Below are 26,912 nucleotides of genomic sequence, written 5' to 3'. Positions count from 1 at the left end.
GTCATTGTTACCATCTTTCTAAATTCCATATATATGTGTTAATATACTGTATTGGTGTTTTTCTTTCTTACTTACTTCATCACTCTGTATAATAGGCTCCAGTTTCATCCACCTCATTAGAATTGATTCAAATACACAGACTAAGTCACAATGAGACTGTGTGAAGGACAGGGCAAGCAAGTTTGGAGCAGTCAGATGTGGATTCAAATCCTAGCTCCACCAGTTTGCAGGGTGACTAGGAGTGAGTCACAGTCTATTAGAGCTTCATGCATTTTCCTCAGTAAAGTGCTGACAAGCAGCACGTCATTGTAGTCATAAGGATAAGTATAGTGTGCACAAAGTGCTTGATATAGCTTTTGTTTTCATCCAAGATGTAGTCTATATTTTGCAGGACATAGTCTATACACATCAATTATATCTTATGTGGGAGAAACAGACATAGAGAACAGACTTATGGACACGGGGAGAGGGGAGGACAGGGTGAGATCTATGGAGAGAGTAACATGGAAACTTACATTACCATATGTAAAATAGATAGCCAATGGGAATTTGCTGTATGTCTCAGGGAACTCAAACAGGGGCTCTGTATCAACCTAGAGGGGTGGGATGAGGAGGGAGATGGGGGGAGGTTCAAGAGGGAGGGGATCTATGTATACCTGTGGCTGATTCATGTTGAGGTTTGACAGAAAAGAAGATTTTGTAAAGCAGTTATCCTTCAATTAAAAAATAAATAAATTAAAAATATATTTTATGTTAATTGTATCATAAAGAACAAATTTCAAATTAAGAGGTAAACATATTATATATCAATACATAAATGGAATCTACAAAATGGTACTGATGAACCTATCTGCAGGGCAGGGACAGAGATGTGGATGTAGAGAATGGACTTGTGGACACAAGAGAGGAAGGGAAGGGTGGGACAAATTGAGAGATTAGCATTGACATATATATATACATGATCATGTGTAAAATACATAGCTAGTGGGATGCTGCTGTATAGCATAGAGAGCTTAGCTCTGTGATGACCTAGAGGGGTGGGATGGGGGTGAGGTGGGAGGGAGGCTCAAGAGGGAGGGGGTATAAGTGTACATAGAGCTGATTCACTTTGTTGTACAGCAGACACTAACATTGTAAAGCAATTATACTCCAATTAAAAAAAAAAAAGGTTTGTTAGGCTCCCACATGGGGAAAAATAATCATACTGAAAAGATCAGGAGATAACTGACTGTTTTGAAAGAAAAGACTTACTACCCCCATGAATAGTGCCAAATGCTGTGTGTGAAGAAAGCCAAATAGCTGCCAGGGAGAATGGTAAAGCATGACATTTTTAAGATAAATGTAAATGCAACCCAACCTGAAAAACTCAAATACCTTAGACTTACTTAAAGCAATTGTCAATTGACAGAAACTAATGATTGCAATAACCCTTAAAATTAATGAGTGTTACCCAGAGTTCATTCTCTGATTCAAAACAAACTCTACAGAACCTTCTTTTGTGCAATGGTGAGAGGTAAGCCCTTGCTTACTTACAGTCTTACATTTCAGAAGTGATGGCTAGGACATCACTTTGGCAGCAGATTGAATTCCTTTGAACCTAATTTACCACCAATTTACTAACTTATGGGGAAATCTTATTCTGGATAATTTTGTTTTATATTGGTGTGATAATCCTTCATTTTTTACCAAAGGAAAAAAAAACACAACAATATAGTTTCTTACATAATTTCAGAGTATTCCCTGCAGTTAGGCCAATTTTTCTGTTGTATTTAGAGGGATATTATAGGTAAAACTTCCACAGCAGCATAAAGTATTCAAAAGCATTCACAATCTGCGAACTCAGATAGATGATGGCTTGATTCCCAACCCTAACATGTACTTAGTGTTTGATCACTTAAGTGTATCTACGTTGTTTCTTTACCTGTTAGGTACTAACCTCAAAGGGCTATTGCAGAATTAAGATAATATTTGGGAACTGTCTATATATTTAGCAGGAACTCAACAATAATAGCTCTCCTTTTAGGACATCAAGGGTAAAATAAACCAGTTACCTTCTAAATGTTTCCTTTTCCCAATACTGTTTTGCTGATACTGTATTAATATATTTATGTCCACTAATTTGTTACAAATATTGATTACTGTTGACAAGATAAATAAATCTCCTAGAGCTCTGAGAAATATCCTCAGAAAAGAATAATAACTACTGGTCCTCATGTTTCTAAGGACACGAAACTCACAAAGTTCTCGACAGGTAATTTAGTGCCCACTGAGGTAATCCAGACTTGTCACCTTCAGTGCTCCTTTCACGGAATGGATTGTGCTTTGCAGAATCAGCAAAATTGCTTGGCAAACTACTAGGGTTACATTACTCCTTCAAGTCTCAAGTCGCTCTCAATGTTTTACAAAGAAAAGTCTTGAGGCTTTAATAGAACAGTGAATGCACTCTCTCAGCAAGACACAACAGAAATCTTAGAAAGACAAGTCTAGAAACAGACAGTGACTTCAGAAGTGTGTTCCTTTTCAGAAATTCAGCCACAGAAAAGGAAATAAAAGCTCTTCTCCTTCCACCTCTTCCTTTGTTCCTTCCTTCCTTCAACCAATATTTTTAAAGAACATGTGTACTTAGCACTGCTCTGGACACTGAGGATACAGAAATAAAACAGATGGAAACTGATGTATATAGGGGAGTCTGTGCATGTTCAGTTGCTCAGTCCTGTCCAACTCTTTGCAACCCCATGGTCGCAAAAAAAATGTAGCCCACCACGCTCCTCTGTCCATGGAATTTTTCTAGGAAAGAATATTGGAGTGGGTTGCCATTTCCTCCTCCAGGGGAAATTCCTGACCAAGGATCGAACCTATATCTCCTGAGTCTCCTAAATTGGCAGGCAGATTCTTTACCACTGAGCCACCTGGGAGACCCCCTTCTATTATAGGGGAATCAGACAGTAAATAAATAAACAACGAACTAATATTTCACACGGTGACAAGTGCGGTGGAAAAAAGTAAAGTAAGGCCAAGAGGATAGGAACTCCTGAACAGGAGTGGCTTGATATAATCTATGTTTTAATAATAATAAATATATATTATGGGACCAAACTATGAAATTTCTAAAATCACTTGAGGGTATAATTTCCAAGTGCATTTTACCTTTTCTATATGATCTACTTTTTTTCATAAGAGAAGAAATAAAACTAATACTGAGCTCTTACTATGTGGCTGGCAGTTTACAAACTTGACTACCTTCAATTTTCACAAACTCTATGAGGAAGGAATTATTATTTCTGTTTGAAAGACAAGGAAGCAATCCTCAACTAACTAAAAGCTTTATCCAAAGATACCTTGATAGTAAAAACAGAGCTAAGCTTCCAATTCAAAGGCCATTGTAATTTTTCCCACCACGTCATTAAAATCTTTTCCACTTGGCTGTGCAAAGGGTGATGAAACTAGCTATGAAGAGTAAAAATTAGTAAAGCACTTGTATTAAACTGAGAATGTTATTACATGTAAAATAGATAACTAACTAGCAGGAAGCTGCTATGTAACACAGGAAGCCCAGCCTGGCACTCTGTGATGACCTAGAGGGGTGGGATGGGTGGGGTGAGGCTCAAGAGGGAGGGGAGATATATAGATATATATATATAGATAGATAGATAGATAGATAGATATAAATTATGACTGATTCGTGTTAATATATTGCAGAGACCACCACAACATTGTAAAGCAATTATCCTTTAATAAAAAATAAATAAAATAAAAATAAATAGAGAGTGTTGGTATTGAGCAGGAGTTAACATGCAACACTTATCTTTTCCTTATTCCTTTTAGTTCAGGCTTGCTGAGAGATTAGACTTTGTCTGTTACAGAACTCTGTTATTATGAAACCAGATTCAGACAGGTTTCCATCTACTATTTACAGACAATTTACTTTGCATATTCAAGATTTGCTCCACGGAGAATTTCTCCCAGTTCTTCCCTTTTCCCACAGGACTCTTAATTGCTCTGGCACCTCCATGTGGTGCTTCCCCAGCCATGACTCAAAGACTTTAAATGACTGTATTTATTTTAAGAAAAACTTCAGTGCCTATAAAAACAGCATGTTCTCCTGCAGCACATCTGTTCTCTCTCCGAGTTTTATATCATCTCTTTGCCAGAGGTTTTACCTGCTACTTCCAGGGAGCTTGGTGTGTTCTGATTCCACTAGATTCTCATCTGTGCTGAGTATCATTAGCTGAATATGTGGGGCATACTGATATAATTGCATGATCTTTGCCAGTTACTAGACTCTTCTGATCCTGAAGGTCTTCATCTGTGAAAAGAAAACAGTGGTGTCTTCTTTGAAAGGTTTTCGTATCTGTTTACTTTGCAAGAGCTTTTCCTTCCCTCTGGGTTAGCAGTGCCTTTTCCTGACATTTTCTTTTAATTACACTTTGGATTCAGTTCAGTTCAGTCACTCAGTCATGTCTGATTCTTTGCAACCCCACGGACTGCAGCACATGAGGCCTCCCTGTCCATCACCAACTCCCAGAGTTTACTCAAACTCATGTCCATTGAGTTGGTGATGCCATCCAGCCATCTCATCCTCTGTCATCCTCTTCTCCTCCTGCCTTCAATCTTTCCCAGCATCAGGGTCTTTTCAAATGAGTCAGTTCTTCACCTCAGGTGGCCAAAGTATTGGAGTTTCAACTTTAGCATCAGTCCTTCCAATGAATATTCAAGACTGATTTCCTTTAGAATGCACTGGATTTCCTTTAGGATGGACACTTTGGATTAGTGACACGTTATTATTTTTTCTCTATTTATATTTGTACCCTAATCTGTGTACTGTATTACTTTCTTATGTTTCCTCTGTTCATGACTCTTAATGATTTAGAGCATTAAAAATGGAGAAGGCAGCTGAATAGTTTTTGGTGGGGTATGTGTAATTGCATAATATTTGAGTCCATCTTGCCTTAAATGTGTTTTTCTAGTCAAATATCTTGGCAGAGCTTTGGTTCAACTTAGTGACTGTGTTACCACAATAACATGTTCCACTTGCAGTAACTGATAGCCAAAATAATATTAGTTCTAAAGCACAGATGTATTAGGTCAGGTTTAGTCTGCTGTAGAATCAAATAAGCCCCTAAAGTATGCTAAAGGTTAGCCAGTCTTTCTCCATCTTGTAATTTTGCTATCTGATGCCTGTTGCCTCCAAAGTTCTGATAATGGGGAGAAAAAGACATAGGAGATTCTTAAAAACACCTGCCATGATATGTTCAGTTCTGCTAACAATTCACTGACCAGGAGTAATAACATGGCTCCAATTTAATTGGAAGAAAATTCAGTGAGTACCACATTTCTATTTGTCCTCAATAATGTGTATCAGTTCCTCTATATGCTATCTGGATTCTACTGAAAGACAAATCCCAGACTAGTAGTTCTGTGTTTTACGGGATTTTATAGCAAACAATAAAATCCTAACAAAGAAATTCATGACCGGAACACAGAATATTGGCAAAAGTTAGCCTATTTTAGACTAAGAAGAGTACAAAAATATAAATGAGCTTATGTTTAATGACAAGAAACATATTATCCTCCTTACTAACAAGTATGCAGAAAAGTAACAATGATTTTTGTAATGGTGCACTATGGAGTTTGCTTTCTTTAGTAAATAACAACTCTCAATTAATTCATTAACCTCCATTAACTCTCAGCTATAATGCAGTAATAGTATTCCTCAAGATGAGAGTTTTAGTTAACAGAGTAACAACAGTGCTTGCAAAATCCATACAGGCACTTAACATTTTTAAAATCAGACAATCTCTTATATCCACAGGAATGAATTTCTGAAATCTCAGAACTGTGGAGCTTCAATTTACGAACAACAAAATCTAGAGACCAAGTCAGGCTTTCCTTTGCTGCTTTTTTATCTTTAAAATAGACACAACTCACTGATCACCTCTAAACATTTAGAATCTTCTAAAATAAAACAGATTTAACAAGGACTGTCACAAAGTAATTGAACAATATTTGAATGGGAAAGAAAAGATAAAAGAGAAAACTGGCAAATATCCTTTAATGTAGAGTTAATAATTTAGAATTTTAATGTAGAGTGAATTCACTATAGAGATTTTTTTCATTGGCATTACACACCAAAGAGGTCACAGTGAAAGTGAGAGATAAAGCAATTTCTGTAAAATTCCAGAAAACAGCCCAGATGATATGCATGTCTATGAAAATATATTTCATACAGTATGAATAAGCAAGCCTTATTCATCTGTTAAGGCCCAACAGATTATGACTGAATATTTTCAGTGTTTTAACTAATGGTATATTTTTCTCATATTATTTTAAAATTGCACTTGAATTTTTTCTGGTAGCTTATATGCAGAGTACATCATGAGAAACGTTGGGCTAGAAGAAGCACAAGCTGGAATCAAGATTGCTGGGAGAAATATCAATAACCTCAGATATGCAGATGACACCACCCTTATGGCAGAAAGTAAAGAAGAACTAAAGAGCCTCTTGATGAAAGTGAAAGAGGAGAGTAAAAGAGTTGGCTTAAAGCTCAACGTTCAGAAAACTAAGATCATGGCATCTGGTCCCATCACTTCATGGGAAATAGATGGGGAAACAGTGGAAACAGTGTCAGACCTTATTTTTGGGGGCTCCAAAATCACTGCTGATGGTGATTGCAGCCATGAAATTAAAAGACGCTTACTCCTTGGAAGGAAGGTTATGACTAACCTAGATGGCATATTTAAAAGCAGAGACATTACTTTACCAACAAAGGTCAGTCTAGTCAAGGCTATGGTTTTTCCAGTGGTCATGTATGGATATGAGAGTTGAACGATGAAGAAAGCTGAGCATCGCAGAATTAATGCTTTTGAACTGTGGTGTTGGAGAAGACTCTTGAGAGTCCCTTGGACTGCAAGGAGATCCAACCAGTCCATCCTAAAGGAGATCAGTCCTGCATGTTCATTGGAGGGTCTGATGTTGAAGCTGAAACTCCAATACTTTGGCCACCTCATGCGAAGGGTTGACTCATTGGAAAAGACCCTAATGCTGGGAAGGATTGGGGGCAGGAGGAGAAGGGGACGACAGAGGGTGAGATGGTTGGATAGCATCACTAACTTGATGGACATGGGTTTGGGTAGACTCCGGGAGTTGGTGATGGACAGGGAGGCCTGGCGTGCTGCGATTCATGGGGTCGCAGAGAGTTGGACATGACTAAGCGACTGAACTGAACTGAACTGAAAAAATTATATGTTTACTATAGAAAATTTGGAAAATAAAGAAAAGCAGGAAAATAAAAACTCCAAGTAAAGTTTCAAGAGCTTACAATATTTTGATTTGCTTACTTTTGACTTTACTCCAAAGGATCTATGAATTATATCAAAATTTAAGTCATACTATATATGTCTGATATATGATACACAGTTTTTGAAGCATAAATTTTACTGGCCTTTTGACATACACCAACATAAATTTATATGTAGTTGTATTTAATAGGTCCTATTTTGGATGTTTGAGCTGTATCTAAAAATTTTACTATTATAATGAACTGTACTGAACATATAAACACATAAGCCTGTACCCATATATCTCATTTATTTCTTAGGCTTATATTGCTTCAAAAATTTTTGACTCTTAATAAGTATTGCCAAGCAATAGTGGCATTCTATAAAGCAATCAAAATGAAGGTTTCATTCTTTAAAATTAATGAAATGTACTCATAGAATTTTATTTATTGGCATTGAGAAATGAATGCTTTAATTTGTAAAGAAAGCGTTATGGAGAAAGAATCTCGCTGAATGGAGAAATATAAGCTGTTTCTTAAATAAAACAGCATTCCAAGATACAGCATGAAATAAGTGGACCAGGGAATGTGAAAACTGATGAGTAGCAAATGGTTTTAGGTGGCAATGTATTCCTTCTAGAAGACAACTGTGAATAACTTCGATGGTAACGTGAGAAAAAACCTCTGATTTATAGGATATGGGGACCTATCAGCATTTTAAGGAAGGTGATAAGTGAAGATTGTTTTGAGGAACAAGAAAAGATATTGCAGAAGTGTTTAGACTTCTTAACATGATAGAAATATACAGTTTAAGAAGCACTTTAAAGGAAATTTATTCTTTTCCTTAGGATTAGTTAATGAAGCCACCCAATCAATACTGGCTGAGAAAAGAGCAGAACTTTAGGAACATAAAGTATTATACCAAAATTATAAATGGGCTCAATTATTCATTCCAATTCCATACATCTTGTCATTTTTTGGCCAGGTGCTGTGTGAGGCTCTAACAAAGGTGATTCCCATGTTGTGAGGACTCAGAGTAAAGGGAGAAGAATTAGCAGTTATTTACAAAGATTACAGTATAAGAATTGTAATAATAATGAGATATGAGAGCATAAAATAACAGATAAATAATATGATATCATAATAGAGATCTCAGATGGAACAAATCAGAGGAAGTGACAAACTATGAGGTGACATCCAGCTTTGTGAGGAGAGTCAGTGCAGGTGACACTACATGATTACCCTGAAAGGCATCAAGGAGGCCACCATGAGGACAGTTTTGCAGCAGGCATTCTGGGCTGCAAGGCAAGCACATTCAGAGTCCTGGAGGGGCAGAAGTGCCTATGCACCCAGGGAAGTACCATTATTTCAGTAGGGCTATTGTTCTGGACTCACACAAACTAAGGCAGAAAGTTCTACCAGATTCATTTTGAAAACAAAGAGCTTGCATTTTAACACATTGTGTCAGAAAGTCAATAAAAATGTTAAGCAGGAATTAATGAGACACATTGTGGTCTTATCCTGTCTTATGTGTCACATAGATGCTTCTTTATATGTACTCATAGGTAAGTAGCTTATTTGAGCTCTGACCCTAGAATTACTTTGTAAAGACAGTCCCCTTGATTTTCTGCCTTAATATATTTATCTCCTGAATTTTGAGAGAAATATTTTAAGTGACAACATAGAGGTACTGCCTTCTAAGTAGCTTGGGTTAGATGCTCCCCACCCCTTACTCTACAGTAGATGATTATGGCATAAAATATAATAAAAGTCTATTGAACTATAAAAAGAATAATTCTTGTGTATGTGTGTTTAAACACACATATATAAAACATACTGTGAAACGTTTTTCTTCTAAGATCTAACGTATCTTGAAATATCGACATGTATATAAATGATTAATATGTATAATATATACACATATAATTATGCTAGATACATTCTACCTTAGGTGAAAAAAAAAAAGAATAATCATTTGTATAATATTGCTCATTTGTATAAAAAATAGGGAAGTCAATAAAAATATGTCTTATATCACTTCTCATTGCATCCAATATTTTGCATTTCTGAAATATACTAGGAATTACTAATACTAGTTACCACTGAGGAGAGTCAATAAATAATCAGAATTTAAGAATCAGGAAATATTACAACTGACATTTTGCTCTTCTATACTTCATTTTATATTTTGATCAGATAAAAATATTTACAGTTAAAAATTGTTTTACTTCATTATTATTATTACTCAGTGTTTAGATTGGAAGTATGTGAATGCAATGCCTCAAGTTCAAAATTCAAGATGTGCTTGAGAAGAATGTGTATGACAATATTTCAGTAACAGGATTTTACATATGTCTATTAACCAAACTTGTGAATCATGTTATCCATATTTGCTGTTTTGTTGTTATTCAGTCACTTGGTCGTGTCCTACTCTTTGTGACCCCATTGACTGCATCACGCCAGGCTTCCCTGTCCTTCACCATCTCCCAGAGCTTGCTCAAATTCACGTCCATTGAGTCAGTGATTCCATTCAACCATCTTATCCTCTGTCATCCTCTTCTTCTCCTGCCTTCAATCTTTTACAGCATCAGGGGCTTTTCAAATGAGTCAGCTCTTTGCATCAGGTAGCCAAAATATTGGAGCTTCAGTTTCAGCATCAGTTCTTCCAAAGAATATTCAGGATTGATTTCCTTTAGGATTGACTGATTTGATCTCCTTGTAGTCCAAGGGACTCTCAAGAGTCTTTTCTAACACCACGGTTCAAGCGGCATCAATTCTTTGGTGCTCAGCCTTCTTTATGGTCCAACTCTCACATTCATACATAACTACTTGAAAAATCATAGCTTTGACTAGATGGACCTTTGTCAGCAAAGTGATGGCTCTGCTTTTTAATATGCTGTCTAGGTTGGTCATAGCTTTTCTTCCAAGGAGCAAGCAGCTTTAAATTTCATAGCTTCAGTCACCATCTGCAGTGATTTTGGAGCCAAAGAAAATAGTCTGTCACTGTTTCCATTGTTCCCCATCTACTTGCCATGAAGTGATGGGACCAGATGCCATGATCGCCATCCTTTGTTGAGTTTTAAGCCAATTTTTTCACTCTCCTCTTTCACTTTCATCCAGAGGTTCTTTAGTTCCTCTTTGTTTTCTGCCATAAGGATGGTGTCATATACTTATCTGAGGTTATTGATACTTCTCCTTGCAATCTTGATTCCAGCTTGTGCTTCATCCAGCTCAACATTGCTCATGATGTATTCTGCATATAAGTTAAATAAGCAGGGTGACAATATACAGCCTTGACGTACTCCTTTTCCTATTTGGAACCAGTCTGTTGTTTCATGTCCAGTTCTAACTGTTGCTTCTTGACCTGCATACAGGTTTCTCAGGAGGCAGGTAAGGTGGTCTGGTATTTCCATCTCTTGAAGAATTTTCCAGTTTGTTGTGATCCACACAGTCAAAGCTATACTTCTATTCAATTTTTTAGGCTCTGTAATCTATTAGTTCATGAATGATAAGTTAAAATATCACAATATGGTGGCTAATTTATCATTTCTATTAATTATGCCAAATTTTATTTCATATTATTAAGACTATATGGTTGGGTACTGCATATACAGGATAAATATATATTCTGCACAATTTGTTCAAGAAATTGCTGAATAATCCTTTTTTCTCCTGTCATTTTTAATTTTAAAACTCATACTTGAGTTAATAATGTCACATTTTTCTGTGGACATGAAGCAGTTGGAATTCCTATAAATCACTGATGGGAATGTAAATTTTACAGTCACCCTGGGAAACTACAAATTTAAATGTATCAGATAAATTGAATATATGTATTTTTCATATCAGGCAATTCTACTCCCAGATGTATACTCAACATGGACATGTTCACTAAAGCAATGTAAATAAGAATATTCATGTTGGCATTTTTATAATATCTACAAATTGAAAACATCCAAAATATCCATCAACAGTAAATGAGGTATATGAACTGTAGTAAATTTATACAATCAATATGATAGAGTGATAAAAATGAACTCAGCCACATGAATGAATCCTGTGTATTTCATGTCAAGTGAAAGAAGTAAACCCTAAAAACTACTTACAAGGAATACTTAATCACACAGAAATAGAACATTCCTCAGCTTTAGGAATAAAGGAGGAGTAGTGTTTGAGAGAGTGTATGAGTAGTGGTTTTAAGAGCTTGCAATTACTTTTCCTTTGACCTTGCTGATAGTTATATAGGTTTTGTTCTGTGGTAATTTATTTACTAGTACTTACGTTTTTATGTACTTTCTTATATGCTTGCAATACTCAATAACAAAAAAAGAAAGATTTTTGAGAAATAGAAACAGATGAATCCTTCCCAAACCATAAAATACATTTAACTCATCTGCCAAACCAGCATGCTTAATTTAAAAAAAACAATAGAATGTTTCCTATTAAGTTAGAAAAACAGGAAAAGTAGACCCTAACATTATTTTATAACCTTTACCAATGATGTTACACAATGCATTCAGGCAGGAGAATAAAACTGGACATTAAAAACAAATGTAGAGGGACTTCCCTGATGGTTCAGTGGTTAAGACTTCCCTGGTCAGGGACCTAAGATCCCACATGCCTCAAAGCCAAAGAACCAGAACATAAACAACAGAGGCAATATTGTAACAAATTCAATTCAGACTAAAAAAAAACGGTCCACATAAAAAAATTTTTTTTTTAAATGTGGAAAGGAAGAGTTAAAACTTCTACTTTCATAGACTATAATTGTGTATGTGTGACATATAAGAGGAAAACCTAAAAATTCAACAAACTAGTCACTAAGTATTAAGTTGACACAGACATCAATAGCTTTCATATATAACATTTAGAACGCAAAATGAAAGAGAAGCTGCCATTTATCATAACAACAGAAACAAAAATCAAACTTCTAGAAATGTAGTAAATAAGTAAATATATACACACACACACACACACTTGTATGTGTATATATATGTATATACATGGAATTTTTTTTTATTTTAAAAGCACTATTAAAAGGCACAAAATACTTTTTAAACAAATAGAATAGATATAATATTCTTGGATAAGAAGATTAATCATTGTAAAATTTTCAGTTTACCTTGTTATTTTACGCTTAATGAGATCCCAGTAAAATACTATTTTTGTTCTTTCACATCTATAGTTCATAAGGGAAAATAGACTAATAAAAACTTGGGAAAATCTCAAGTAGAAGAGAAATAAGGAAGAGACTGCTACTTCCATATATATATATATATATATATATATATATATATATGCCTTGAAAATTAAAACACAGTGTGCAGAGTTATTAGTAAACTGAAAAGCCAATATAAGAAAACAGAAATTCCAAAAATAGACTAGAATGGAATCTGTACAGGTATTTATTTTATAAAAGTGGCATCTCAAGTCAGGCAGGAAAATGCAGTAATTATCTAACAGTGTTGAGAAAAGTGGAATAGCCATTTTGAAACTAATTTTGATGTATGCTTCATATTGCACAGAAGGATAAATTCTAAATAGACTAAAGATTTAAATGTAGAAACAACAAATCTTTTAAAATACTAGAATAAAACATGAAGAGATTCTTTGAAAATTTCAGGGAAAGTCTTTCTATGTCTCAAAATCCAGGAAACATAACAATAAATTAATAAATTTACTGAGAGTATGATTTTTTGAAACAATTAGAAAATAGATATGTTACCAATATCATATTTTAAGCCCATCAGAAAACACATCTAGAAAGGGGACTAGACAAGTTAAAATTCAACCCATTAAGAAAGTGTCAATAACCAACCACTTTCTTACCATTTATCAATTCTGAGCATGGACCCAGGATGAGGCATGACCTCATTAGAGGAACTCTGCTAGGGAAAAGAGAGATAGAAAGATTTGTGACGGTCGAGAAAGCTGGCATGACAGATTGTTAAGTAGAGGAGCCCTTTCCTCATGAAAACTTTGTTGAGATTTGTAGCCAAGCAGAAAGCTGGAGAGCTGAAGCATCTAGAAGGGCAGAGTGTAGTCTTGTGAACTTGTAGGGCTTCCCAGGTTGTGCTAGGGGTAAAGCACCTGCCTGCCAATGCAGGAGACAGAAGAGATGCTGGTTTGACCCCTGGGTCAGGAAGATTCCCTGGAGAAGGAAATGGCTACCCACTGCAGTATTCTTGCCTGGAGAATCTCATGGACAGAGGAGACTGATGGGCTACAGTCCATAGGGATGCAAAGAATCAGACATGACTGAAGTGACTTAACATATGCAGATGACACCACCCTTATAGCAGAAAGTGAAAAAGAACTAAAGTGACTCTTGATGAAAGTGAAGGAGGAGAGTGAAAAAGTTGGCTTAAAGCTCAACATTCAGAAAACTAAGATCATGGCATGCGGTCCCATCACTTCATGGCAAATAGATGGGGAAACAGTGGAAACAGTGGCTGACTTTATTTTTCTGGGCTCCAAAATCACTGTAGATGGTGACTGCAGCCATGAAATTAAAAGATGTTTACTCCTAGGAAGGAAAGTTATGACCAACCTAGACAGCATATTAAAAAACAGAGACATCACTTTGTCAACAAAGGTCCATCTAGTCAAAGCTATGGTTTTTCCAGTGGTCATGTATGGATGTGAGAGTTGGACTATAAAGAAAGCTGAGCGCTGAAGAGTTGATGCTTTTGAACTGTGGTGTTGGAGAAGACTCTTGAGAGTCCCTTGGACTGCAAGGAGATCCAACCAGTCCATCCTAAAGGAGATCAGTCCTGGGTGTTCATTGGAAGGACTGATGTTGAAGCTGAAACTCCAATACTTTGGTCACCTCATGCGAAGAGCTGACTCATTTGAAAAGACCCTGATGGTGGGAAAGATTGAGGGCCGGAGGAGAAGGGGACGACAGAGGATGAGATGGTTGGATGGCATCCCCGACTCAATAGACATGGGTTTGGGTGGAATCCGGGAGTTGGTGATGGACAGGGAGGCCTGGCGTGCTGCGGTTCATGGGGTTGCAAAGAGTCGGACACGACTGAGGGGAGGGACTGAACTGAACTGATGTGGAGTTTATGATTCAAAGGTCCACTCAAAGAGGGGACCTGCTTTGAATACGTGAGTTCTCTCTCTTTAAGATGTGTATCAGATTCCTAGGTATTGTGGGTGGAGAATAAGGAGATAAACACTGAACTTTCAAAGGGCAGAACTGAATATTCTGGCAACATTCACACCAAAGGAGTCAACAACCAAAATCCCAGGAAGGCTACAGCTGAGGAAAAGTGGAAACTCTGAGTAGATCAAATTTTACTAAAACTGTAATCTGACTCAAGCTCAACTCCTGGTTGATAAACATTACCAGTATATTACCTTATTTGCCTAACAGAAACAGGGAAATCACTTTTTTATGGAAAATAATACTACCACTGTATCTCCAATTCTGTTCAACACATATACGGCACAGAATTAAATATTAAAAGAAATGTGGAGGCAGGGAATTATGATTGATTATCAAGAGAAGCAAACCTCAGAAATAACCAATAACCATTTCTTCTCAGCTTTTCCCAGCTAAAGACTCTGCCCAGCAAGGTTACAATAACTGGCCCATTTCTGCCCAATGAGAGCTTCTTATTCTGACAGACAAGTTCTGCTTGATCATTTATTATAACCATGACTGAAGTTTGCTCAGAATTTAGTTACAATCTGAGACTCATCTACCTGATTATATTAGTCTGTTCAGTCTGCTATACTGCATACCATTGGCCAGGCAGCTTAAACATAGGAATGTATTTCTCACAATTTTGGAGGTTGGGAAATTAAAATCAAGGTGCCAGCCAATTTGTGATAACCCTTTTCTTGTCTTATAGATAGATTCCTTCTCATGGTATCCTCACATGATGGAGAGAAAAAGCTCTGACCTCTCTTTCTCTTCTTAGAAAGACACAAATTCCATCATGGGGGTCAAACCCTGATGACCTCAACTAAATTTAATTACCTTCTAAAGGCCCCACCTTCAAATAACATCACACTGAGTATTAGGACTTCAACACATGAACTTTTGGAGGACACAATTCAGTCCAGAGTGATGATCCTTTCCTTTCTTCATTTATAGGAGTCAAAGCATCCTTAAGACTCTCCCTGTTTACCCTTGCTTCTTCAGCCTGTTTACTCTTGTGTCTCCAACAATAAATATCTTGTATATTTAATTCTGTCCTGGCATCTATTTATCAGAGAATCTGAAGGGCTTCCCTGGTGGCTAAGATGGTAAAGAATCTGCCTGCAATGCAAGAGACCTGGGTTTGATCCCTAGGTCGAGAAGATTCCCTGGAGAAGGGAATGGCTACCCTCTCCAGTATTCTTGCCTGGAGAATTCCACGGACAGAGGAGCCTGGCAGACTATAGTACATTGAGGTCTTAAAGGGTCAGACATGACTGAGTGACTAACACTTTCACTTTTTTGATGGGCATATATTTATAAAGAATCCAAAGGACACAGTGCAATACATATTAAAACTATCATTATGCTTTTTTTTTTTTTGGAGCGTCATATCAAAGAGACCAAGAATGCTGAGCTAATTTTAGTTCAAGTTTGGAAAAAATGTCAAATGAACAAATCTGATATATATTTTTAAAAGACAGTTTAGGTGCTCTAAGATGAAATATATAACATATTTGCTGTTTTGAATTATCAAGGCCATTGCTGTCCTCTCTGGCTAGAAAACTGAAAACTTTCTGCCAGAGGTATGAGGACCAGACTTTCAGAAATGAATTGTTGAAGGTGAGCGAGGTAGTAAGCAGTCTACTCACATCATATCTGTCAAAACTCAATTCCCACTACAATATGATTGAGCAGCTCTAACCTTCCTGACTAAAATTCCCTTGGAGCTTAACTCCATAATGTTCATTTTCTCCTACCATCTGTTGGTAGCAGTGTACTACCAGTCTCTGAGGTTACCAGCCTGCAATCAGTAGTTTCTGCCTTACAGAACTGCATGAAAACATTTCCAGAGACCTGGCCTTGGTCTCAGGAGATACACGGACACAGCGATGCAGACATGCCAGTCACCCGTAAATAAAGAATCTGTACAACTACTCTAGAAGTCCTTGTCCACTAGTTCTGGCTAAGCATACTTCATCAACTATAGCGATAGGTAAACCATCATTAATTTAAAGAGTAAGCTAGCACACAGGTTCAGGCTGTCAACTGAGATACAAATCAGAAGTATACATTAAGCTTTATTTAAAAAATGTCAAAATACTGAGGGACGAAGAGGTTCACACAAAGCAGAAAGAAACCTTGAATTTTCAAGGCAGATCCACAGATTTTTCCTTCCTGTGTCAGACATGTGCTTCAGGTCCAGATAAAAGGAGATTTCTAAGTGTGACTCATGGATTTTCTTAGACAGCAGAAAGCACTTAAAGAGGGCTGTGGAGCTCTTGCAACATTCTCATTGGAGCCCTGCTCCATGGTTCCTGCTTCCTATTACTACAGGCAATAAGTATCCAGAAAGGTCCTATTAAGAGCATTTCCTACATAAATATCTTTCCCCTAGCAAACATCTTTGGTCAATTTACCTGAAGGCCCAGTTGATAAGGAGCTTAGATTTGATCACCTGCGTCCTTTGTCTCCTGGGAACGTGTCCTTGGCTGCCACCTACCTAAAGGGCATGAATGTACCAAGGGTAACTGGCTCAATACCATCATCCTATGAATAAAAGATGTAAGAATGTGGGGAAAGAAAGAACTAAATCCAAAGGAAATGAATGATAAGGGAAGAGAAACAGATCATAAAGAAAAATAAAGGAAGGAAGACTAAATTCATTGACTATCAGAGGGAGAGTGGTTTATTCAAAAGATAAAAAACCTGGGGAAATAGATGGGGAAACAATGGAAACAGTGACAAACTTTATTTTGGGGGGCTCCAAAATCACCGCAGATGGTGACTGCAGCCATGACATTAAAAGACGCTTGCTCCTTGGAAGAAAAGTTATGACCAACCTAGACAGCATATTAAAAAGTAGAGATATTACTTTGCCAACAAAGGTCCGTCTAGTCAAAGCTATGGTTTTTCCAGTAGTCATGTATGGATGTGAGAGCTGGACTATAAAGAAAGCTGAGCACCGAAGAATTGATACTTTTGAACTGTGGTGTTGGAGAAGACTCTTAGAGTCACTTGGACTACAAGGAGATACAAGCAGTCCATCCTAAAGGAAATCAGTCCTGAATATTCATTGGAAGGACTGATGTTGAAGCTGAAACTCCAATACTTTGGCCACCTGATGCGAAGAAGTGACTCATTTGAAAAGACCCTGATGCTGGGAAAGATTGAGGGCAGGAGGAGAAGGGGATGACAGAGGATGAGATGGCTGGATGGCATCACCAACTCAAAGGACATGAGTTTGAGTAAACTCCGGGAGTTGGCGATGGACAGGGGGGCCTGGCGTGCTGCAGTCTATATGGTCACAAAGAGTCAGACACGACTGAGAGACTGAACTGAACTGATAGAACCTGGACTTCATGGTTAGGCTCTGTTGTTCAGTCGTCAAGTCTCGTCCTCCTTTTTGCGACCCCATGGACTGCAGCACTCCAGGCTCTTCCCTGACCCTCACCATCTTCTGGAGTTTGCCCAAGTTCCTGTCCATTGAATTGATAATGCCATCCAACCATCTCATCCTCTGTCACCATTTCCTTCGCCTTCAGTCTTCCAGCATCAGGGTCTTTTCCAATGAGTCAGCTGTTCGCGTCAGGTTAGGCTCTAGTTTTCATCTTAGTATTATTATTATCATCATTATTATTTACTTTTCTCAAACTTCTCTGGGTTTGAGCTTCCTCAATAATAAAATGGTGATGATATTTTTTTACAAGATGGTTATGAGGATCTGCTGCTAAGTCGCTTCAGCCGTGTCTGACTCTGTGTGACCCCACAGACGGCAGCCCACCAGGCCCCTCTGTCCCTGGGATTCTCCAGGCAAGAATACTGGAGTGGATTGCCGTTTCCTTCTCCAATGCATGTATGCATGCTAAGTCGTTTCAGTCGTGTCCGACTCTGTGCGACCCTATGGACTGTAGCCCACCAGGCTCCTCTGTCCACGGGATTTTCTGGGCAAGAATACTGGAGTGGGTTGCCATTTCCTTCTCTAGATGAAACCTTATGTGAAGGTGCCAGTTATCAGGTAGGAGCACATTAAAAAAAAGTGTTAGTCTCTCAGTCGTGTTCAACTTTTTGGGGCCCCATGAACTGTAGCCTGCTAGGCTCCTTGGTACATGGAATTCTCCAGACAAGAATACTGGAGTGAGTAGCCATTCCTTTATCTAGGGCATCTTCCTGAACCTGGGATCAAACCTGGGTCTCCTGCATTGCAGGCAATTCTTACCATCTGAGCCACCGGGGAAGCCCCATATATTTTCTTAACTTACTTTTTAAAAAAGCAGAAGATAATACTTTTTTGGAATTTTTTTTCCCTTTTTAATGGACATAACACAAAAGTCCCTAATATCTGCCAGCTATTCTTGTATGCTTTACCTGTTCTTAAAATACATGTTAGATTCCTTTAGGGAAATGTAATCGTGTAAAAGTTTTTACTCTAAAGAGGTTAGATGTCAACTCTATTGCAGACTATTTCTATAAAACTTAGTTAAATTTATATGATGCTTTTAACTAATGCTACCTCTCTGAACACTAGAAATGCATCAGGAAGGTCAAAATTTACAAATTAGGGGTTGGGGAAAGGCCAACTAATTAATTACCTTTATTCCAGTTCTTGCCTCTTTCTTACAGATGATAGACATATTTGTGTGACTTACAGCACATGCTAGAGCTATATCTAAGAAGGTTCCTCTCTCAGAATATGCAGCTTTCTTGCTAAATCCTATAGTCTGACTCCTTTTGAATGAAATGAAAGAGAATCTCATGCACTATCACTGATGGACAGAAGTCAAGCGCTAATGTAACTCAGGGCATTGTGGCAAGGTCTCCAACATGACAGTTGTTCTCATGCCTTAGGGAACAGTAAAAAAAGCAGTGCATGAGCTTGTTATCAAATTGTTGCTATTTTCCAGACATGCTTCCTAGGTTGGGTCACATTGAAAAGCAAGTGGTCTCTCTAGGTATGTGGATTTTTATGTGCATACAAATCTATTTTGAATCTTGTAACACAGCTCATCTAATTAAATTTCATATCAGGGTAGTAGGGATGTCATCCTGAAGACAGGCAACTAACAATATAGGCTGCATTGCTCTCACCTAGGCTCTCTGAGACTTTCAGCAGAGATGTGCACAATGCTGTGATTCAGTCTGTCTACAGAAAGAGTTTGTCTTTGGAAGAGTCCTGCCACCAATAATTTGGCACTAATTTCAAGCTACAGTGGACTTGAAATTACTTCCTTGCCTTATTAGATTTTAAATCTTTAAAAAATGAAAATTCTTTCATGGCAAGAACTTCACAAAAATGAAAATCTTATAATTTCTTTTTTCTGGTCAGGGTTCTTGCATACTCTACTGACTTCAAATTATCGGTCTCACATTAAGTAATGCCCTTCTGATGAGCATAGCATCAGACTATTGATTAACTGTGGTAATTGAATGCCATGATGAGGAAGTCATGTACTGCAGAAGAAATGAGACTAGGATGTGTTCACAACTCAGGCCCTTGGTTGGATCCCTGTGCTTTAAAAAAAAAACAAACAACTAATAGTCTATTTTTTGAGCAGTTTTAGTTTTACAAGAAAATTGAACAAATACTACAAAGAGTTCTTGTATACCCCTTCTTTCCCCTCTCACATTCTCCATTATTAATATCTACTTAATAATTAATGATAGGTCTTTTATCAAATATATATTTTGCAAATATATTCCCCTAGTCTTTGGTTTGCCTATGTATTGTCAGAACCATGTCTTTCACAGAGCAGAAGTTTTCATTTTAATGAAGTATAACTTTTTATTTTATTCATAGATCATGCTTTAGGTGTTATATCTAAAAAGTCATTGCCAAACCAAGGTTATCTAGATTTTTTCTTATGTTATCTTCTAAAAGTTTTATATTTTTCTGTTTTATATCCAGAACTATGATCTATTTTGAGTCAATTTTTGGGAAGGGTAAAATGTCTGTGTCTAGATTTTTTATTTTTTTTGCATGAAGACATCCAGTTGTTCCAGCAATATTTGTTAAAAAGACTATTCTTTTCTCACTGAATTATCTTTGCTTCTTTGACAAAGATCAACCAACTGTATTTGTGTTGATTTGTTTCCGAATTCTCTATACTGTTCCACTGATCTGTTTATGCTTTATCAGTACCATATTATCTTGATTACTGTAGCTTTACAGTAAACCTTGGAACCAGGTAGTGTCAGTTCTCTGATTTTGCTATTCTTCTTCTACATTATGTTGGCAATTTTGAGCCTTTTGTCTTTTACACATGAACTCCCGAATTAGGTAAAATCCACAAAATAACTCTGTGAGATTTTTAGTAGGATTACACTGTATAGATAAAACAAGTTGGGAATAACTGACTTCTTGACAGTATTGTCTTTTTATCCCTGAACACGGGATATCTATTTACTTAATTCTTTGATTTCTCTCATCAGAGTTTTGTAGTTTTCCTCATGTAGATATTGTACATATTTTGTTAGAGTCTTGCCTATGTATTTCATTTGGGAGGATATGCTAATATAAGTAATAACACAGTTTTGATATAACTGGTGGTATGTGTGCATGCATGCTAAGTCACTTCAGTCGTGTTCAAGTCTTTGCGATTCTATGGACCAAAATCCTCCAGGCTCCTCTGTCCATGGGATTCTCCAGGCAAGAATACTGGAGTGGGTTGCCATGACCTCCTCCAGGGGATCTTCCCAACCCAGGATCGAACCCGGGTCTCTTACATGTCTTGCATTGGCAGGCAGGTTCTTTACCACTAGAGCCACCCAGAAAGCCCCATAATCAGTGGTATATAGGATATCAGTCAACTTCTAAATATTAACTTTGTATCCTGAAACATCATTATAATTGTATGCTATTTTCTGGAGATTTTGGTCAATATTTTTTTTCCCCAGATTTTCTACATAGGCCCTCATGTAAAGAAAGGTGGTTTTGTTTATTTCTTTTGAATATGTATGTCTTTTATTTCCTTTTCTTCTCTTGCTGCATTAGCTAGGATATTCAGTAAAATGATGAATAAGAGTGTGAAAAGGAACATCTTTGACTTGTTTCCAATTTGAGAGAGAAAGCATCTCATTTTGTATCACTAGGCATAAAAATAGCTATAGATTTTTTGTAGGTGTTCTTTATGAGGTTGAGGAAGTTACCCTTTATGTCCAGTTTGCTGAGAGTTTTATCATAAATAGGTGTTTTTTCTGCATCAAATGATATGATTATATGATATTCTTTTTTAACCTGTTGATACGATGGGTTACATTACAGTTGACCCTAAAACAACATGTATTTAAACTGCGTGGATCCTCTTACACAAGGATATTTTTCAATAAATATATTGAAAAAATATTTTGGAGATTTGTCACAGTTTGAAAAAAAACTTACAAAGAACTCAATAGTCTAGAAATATCAAAAAATAAGGAGTTATTTATGTCATGGATGCATAAAATATATGTAGATACTAGTCTATTTTGTCATTTACTACCATTATATACATGAAAGTCTACCATATAAAGCTAACATTTATCAAAACTTACACATATAAACACTTACAGACCATACATGATAGCATTCACAGTTGAGATAAATGTAAACATATAAATATGCAGCATTAAATCACAACTGCATAAAATTAATTGTAGTATCTACTTTACTACTGTAATAATTTTGTAACCACCTCCTGTTGCTGTTGTGGTGAGCTCAAATGTTGCAAGTATTCTATTAAAATACCTTGTGGCACTAATCACCTTTGTGTGAGCATTTTCCCTCCAGTAAATCCCATATTGCAGTAACACATGATCTCTCCCCGTTCTCACATATTTTTCATCATGTTTAGTGCCATATCAGGGGCTTCTCTGGTAGCTCAGCTGGTAAAGAATCCACCTGCAATGCAAGAGACTCCAGTTCGATTCCTGGGTCAGGAAGATCTCCTGGAGAAGGGAGAGGCTGCCCACTCCAGTATTCTTGGGCTTCCCTAGTGACTCAGATCGTAAAGAATCCACCTGCAATGTGGGAGACCTGGGTTAGAAATAGTATTGGCTTAAAAATGTGACGGTAACAGAAGAAGCAGCTTCTGCCCACCAAGAGGCAGCAGATGCATTCTTAGACAACATTAAGAAAATCATCGAGAAGGAGATCTGCTTGAACAGGTTCTTAATGCAGATGAAAGTGCCCTATTCTTGAAAAGAATACCACAGTGAACATTTATTATTAGGAAGAGCAGTGAGCCCCAGGATTTAGAACAGGAAAGGATAGTCTAAATACAGTTTTGTAGTCAGGCTTATGCTCAGTACTGCCCTTATCTATAAAGCTGCTATCTTTCTAGGTTTTTGTAGGGAAAACATAACAGCAGTCACTGTCTTCTGCTTGTACAAGAAGGTCTGGTCAGGACTTTTTCTGGATTGTTTCCATCAATGCTTTCACCTTCCATCAACCTTTGAAGGGAGGTACCTTGCCAGTAAGAGACTGTCTTTTAAAGTTCTTTTGATATTAGACAATGCCTTTGGCCACCTGGCACTACATGAGTTCAACACCAAAGGTGTCAAAGTGGTCTACTTGCTCCCAAACACAATGTCTCTAATTCAGCCTCTTAAATCAGGGGGTCATGAGGACCTTTAAGGCTCATTGCATACGCCATTCTATGGAAAGGATTGTTAACGCTATGGAGGAAAGCCCCAATAGAGAGAACATCATGAAAGTCTAGAAGGATTACACCATTGAAGATGCTATAATTGTTATAGACAATGCCTTGGAAGCCATCAAGCCCCAAACAATAAATTCCTACTGGAGAAAACTGTGTCCAGATATTGAACACGACTTCACAGGATTACAACTGAGCCAATTTAGGAAATCATAAAAGAAATTATGGATATGAGGGAAAAAAAATGTTGGGCATAGAATTTTGACTGCACAGGCAGTCAGCATCTCTAATCCCACATTGTTCAAGGGTCAACTTTAATTGATTTTCAAATGTTTAACCAGCCTTGTATATCTGAGATAAATCCCACTTGGTCATGGTGTATAATTCTTTTTACACATTGTTGAATTCAATATGCTATTATTTTGTTGCAAATTTTTGCATCTATGGTCATGATTTCCTATTAATGGATTTTTATTAGGTTAGATTATTAGCTATCAGATTTCCTGTATATAGATTTCCTTTATGTTATGCCCGTATCTTCTTTTGAGATTAGAGTAAGGCTGGCTTCATAGAATGAGATAGGAAGTATTTCCTCTGCTTCTATTTTCTGCAAGAGATTATAGACTGTGGTAGAATTTCTTCCTTAAATGTTTGGCAGAATTCACCAGTGAACCTATCTGGGCCTAATTCTTTCTATCAAAGTTTGTTAGTTATTTTTTCCATTTCTCTAATAGATATGGTCCTACTATTTAGATTGTCTATTTTTCTTTGTGTGAATTTTGATAGGCTGTGTCTTTCTTGGAACTTGTTCATCAAGTTGTCAAATTTGGAGGCATATAGTTTTTCATAATATTTCTTTATCAGCCTTTTAATGCATGTTGAATAAGGACTGATGGCTCATCTTTCATTTCTATATGAATAATTTGTATCTTTTCTCCTAGTTAGGTGGTTATTTTATCTTAGGGCTTTTTTTTTTTTCACAGTTATAATTTTTTTCCCATTCTCAAGAGAGAGGGATAAAAATTTGTGTTGTGGAAAGGTACTGGTACTTTTATCACTGTTGGTGAACAATGTGAAGAACAGATGAGAAGGAACCTAATCACCATTACCAAACCCAGGTGTACAGTATGTGGAAATTGTGTGTGTGTGCGCCAGGCTCCTCTGTCCACAGGATTTTTCACGCAAGAACACTGGAGTGGGTTGCCTTTTTCTCCTCCAAGGGATCTTCCCAGTTCAGGGATCGAACCCATGTCTCCTGTGTTTCTTGCATTGGCAGGTGGATTCTTTACCACTGAGTCACCTGGGAATCCTGTATGGAAGTTAAGGGAATAATTTTAGCTAGTGGGTTTTTGATGGCCTACTAAGTGCCCATAACAATGAATGGAATGTAATTTCCTTTCCTATAAAATTCAACGACTATCAACAATGAGAAATAAGCTTATTTTACAGAGAAAACTCATACTCACATAAATTAAAAAATACCTTCTAAGTTACAAAAGAAAAAGACAATAGTGGTGAGGCAACATTTTGAACCCATATCTTTCAGGCTTCATAACTTATCCTCTTTCAGTGCTATTTTGTTTCCTGGGGTGATTCAACCTCTATTGTCCTGAGCCCAGAGTAAAAAAGTAAAAGCACAGTCCATATCATTTGGCAGAATATCAAACAGATGACATACTTTATATTATGAAAAATATAGCTATTTGTTTACCTATTAAGTTATTTTAATACTTCTGCTTACTCCTAGGGCTAAAGTTTTGGTGAAAGAAAAAGCAACCTGTCAGTAAATTGCGAGTATATTTATAAAATTTATTTGAGACTATAAATCATTTTTACCAAAAAGTGGCATGTGTTACCAAGAAATCAATAAACAAATAAGTTTGATAAAATATATTGATGATATGTCTAGAATTCTCCCTAGTTATGTGCTATTTCATGTCATTAGTGCAGCCAGTAATCATAAATTAAGCACAGAAAAAAAACCCAGGTGTCTTAGGGTGATTCTTTTTACTGATGTATCATTATTATTTCGGTTTGTGACAGCTACAGTATTAGTGACTATTAGATACATCCACTTGAGTCATTTCTAGAAACACAATTCTTTCAGTAGATATGGTTTTGGGGTACTTTTTAAAAAAAGCCTCTGCAATAAATTTGAAGAAGGAACAGACTAAAGACCACAGAATACATGTTGAGCACAGAGAGTACAGGATTAAAAAAAGATTTCTGATAATAAAGTAATTATGATTAATTTTCATTTGTATAAATCTTTTCATACATTTGAAGTGCCTTACCTAAGTTCTTTATTTCACCTTCTATTGATTTCCCTCTACATGGATGTCTGAGAAACAGCGGGCATGGGGGCCCAAGGCCTATAGTCTAAGACACTATTCCTCATCACCATGCCTGTCAAGAGAGCAGCCAAGAGAGAGTTAACGGAAGTCAGAAATACATGCTGGGAGGAAGGCAGAGAGAACAGGAAGCAGAGAGAGAGGAAAAAAAAGGAAGAAAAATAAACAAACAAGATGGCTTTAGAAGCTATGACTTTTTCCTCAGAGAGTAGAATCAAATTTTCCATCTGACTGTTTTCAGGCTTTTCTTGTATGAAATAGGAGCAAGGCTGGTAAAAGGGGTGCATGAGGAAGTATGGTAGCTTCCTCATCGAGTTACTTCCATGTGTAACTAGATGACTGGAAGAGGGAACCTATCTCCTGAATGAGGCATTGTAGATCTATATCATCTACCACACAGAGTACTACTTGATTTGATTTTTTTAACTGTGATAAAAAGCTTGTAATTTCTATACTGTCATAGGAAAACTTCCCATGGCATTTTGTAATCCCAATTTACATAGTTGATTTCATGTTTTCAACAGTCTGTCAAGCTTCTGACAGCTGGAACACTTCCCCTCTGGAACACTGGAAAAACAACTTGTTGGAATATTATGTTGGGAAATTAGTGAGCCAGTTTAGGATTCAGGAGGTATGAGAGCAGATTCCTCTACAGCTGCACATATAGGGATGATGGTTAAGGGCCTGACTCCCAGGGTTAAGATGTCTGGGAACAAATGCTTCTCAGTGTCAGAGTGGTCTAACTAGACTTAAGCAGAAAGAGTTTAAAAATTCCAGTGCCTGAGGGTCTTCACTAGAATAGTAAAACTAGTATCTCTGAGATGGGGCCTAGACCTTCACACACACATACACACCCAGATGTGTATATATATAATCATACGTGCATGCTAAGTTGCTTCAATAGTGTCAACTTCGCATGAACCTATGGACTGTAGCCTGCCAGGCTCCTCTGTCCATGAGATCCTCTAGGCAAGAATACTGGAGAAGGTTGCCATGCCCTTCTCCAGGGGATCTTCCTGACCCAGGGACTGACCCACATCTCTTATATCTCCTGCACTGGCAGGCAGGTTCTTTACTAGTGCCACCTGGGAGGCCTGTATATTTGACTTTAATATATAAGCAAGGTTTTGAACAATATTTCTGAGACATTAACAAGAAAACAATATCAGTTTGATATGGGCTGATGAAAATTGGGAGCTGGGCCCAAGGTTTATCAAATGCTGGTTGAGGTCTATCTTCAATCAGATATTTTCTGGACTCTTAGCAAGGGTCCAGAGGAAGGCAATGACACCCCACTCCAGTACTCTTGCCTGGAAAATCCCATGGATAGAGGAGCCTGGTAGGCTGCAGTTCAGGGGTCGCGGAGCGTCAGACACGACTGAGCGACTTCACTTTCACTTTTCACTTTCATACACTGGAGAAGGAAATGGCAACCCACTCCAGCGTTCTTGCCTGGAGAATCCCAGGGACAGCGGAGCCTGGTGGGCTGCCGTCTATGGGGT

The 26,912-nt window shown here is 37.3% G+C and overlaps 1 long non-coding RNA gene across 1 annotated transcript in view; it reads left to right on the top strand.

Moving 5' to 3' along the window:
- LOC145540486 (uncharacterized) overlaps positions 1-24,950 on the top strand; it is a 41,907-nt gene extending 16,957 nt beyond the window's left edge. The window contains exon 5 of the long non-coding RNA XR_014078358.1: positions 24,807-24,950. This is a non-coding gene — a long non-coding RNA (uncharacterized LOC145540486). The remainder of the gene's footprint in view (positions 1-24,806) is intronic.
- Positions 24,951-26,912: the final 1,962 nt, after the last annotated feature.

Source organism: Giraffa tippelskirchi, chromosome 3 (assembly GCF_054371585.1).
Source record: "Giraffa tippelskirchi isolate mGirTip1 chromosome 3, T2T-mGirTip1v1.2.pri, whole genome shotgun sequence".
Lineage (NCBI taxonomy): Eukaryota > Metazoa > Chordata > Mammalia > Artiodactyla > Giraffidae > Giraffa > Giraffa tippelskirchi.
This window is presented reverse-complemented; position numbering and strand designations above follow the sequence as displayed.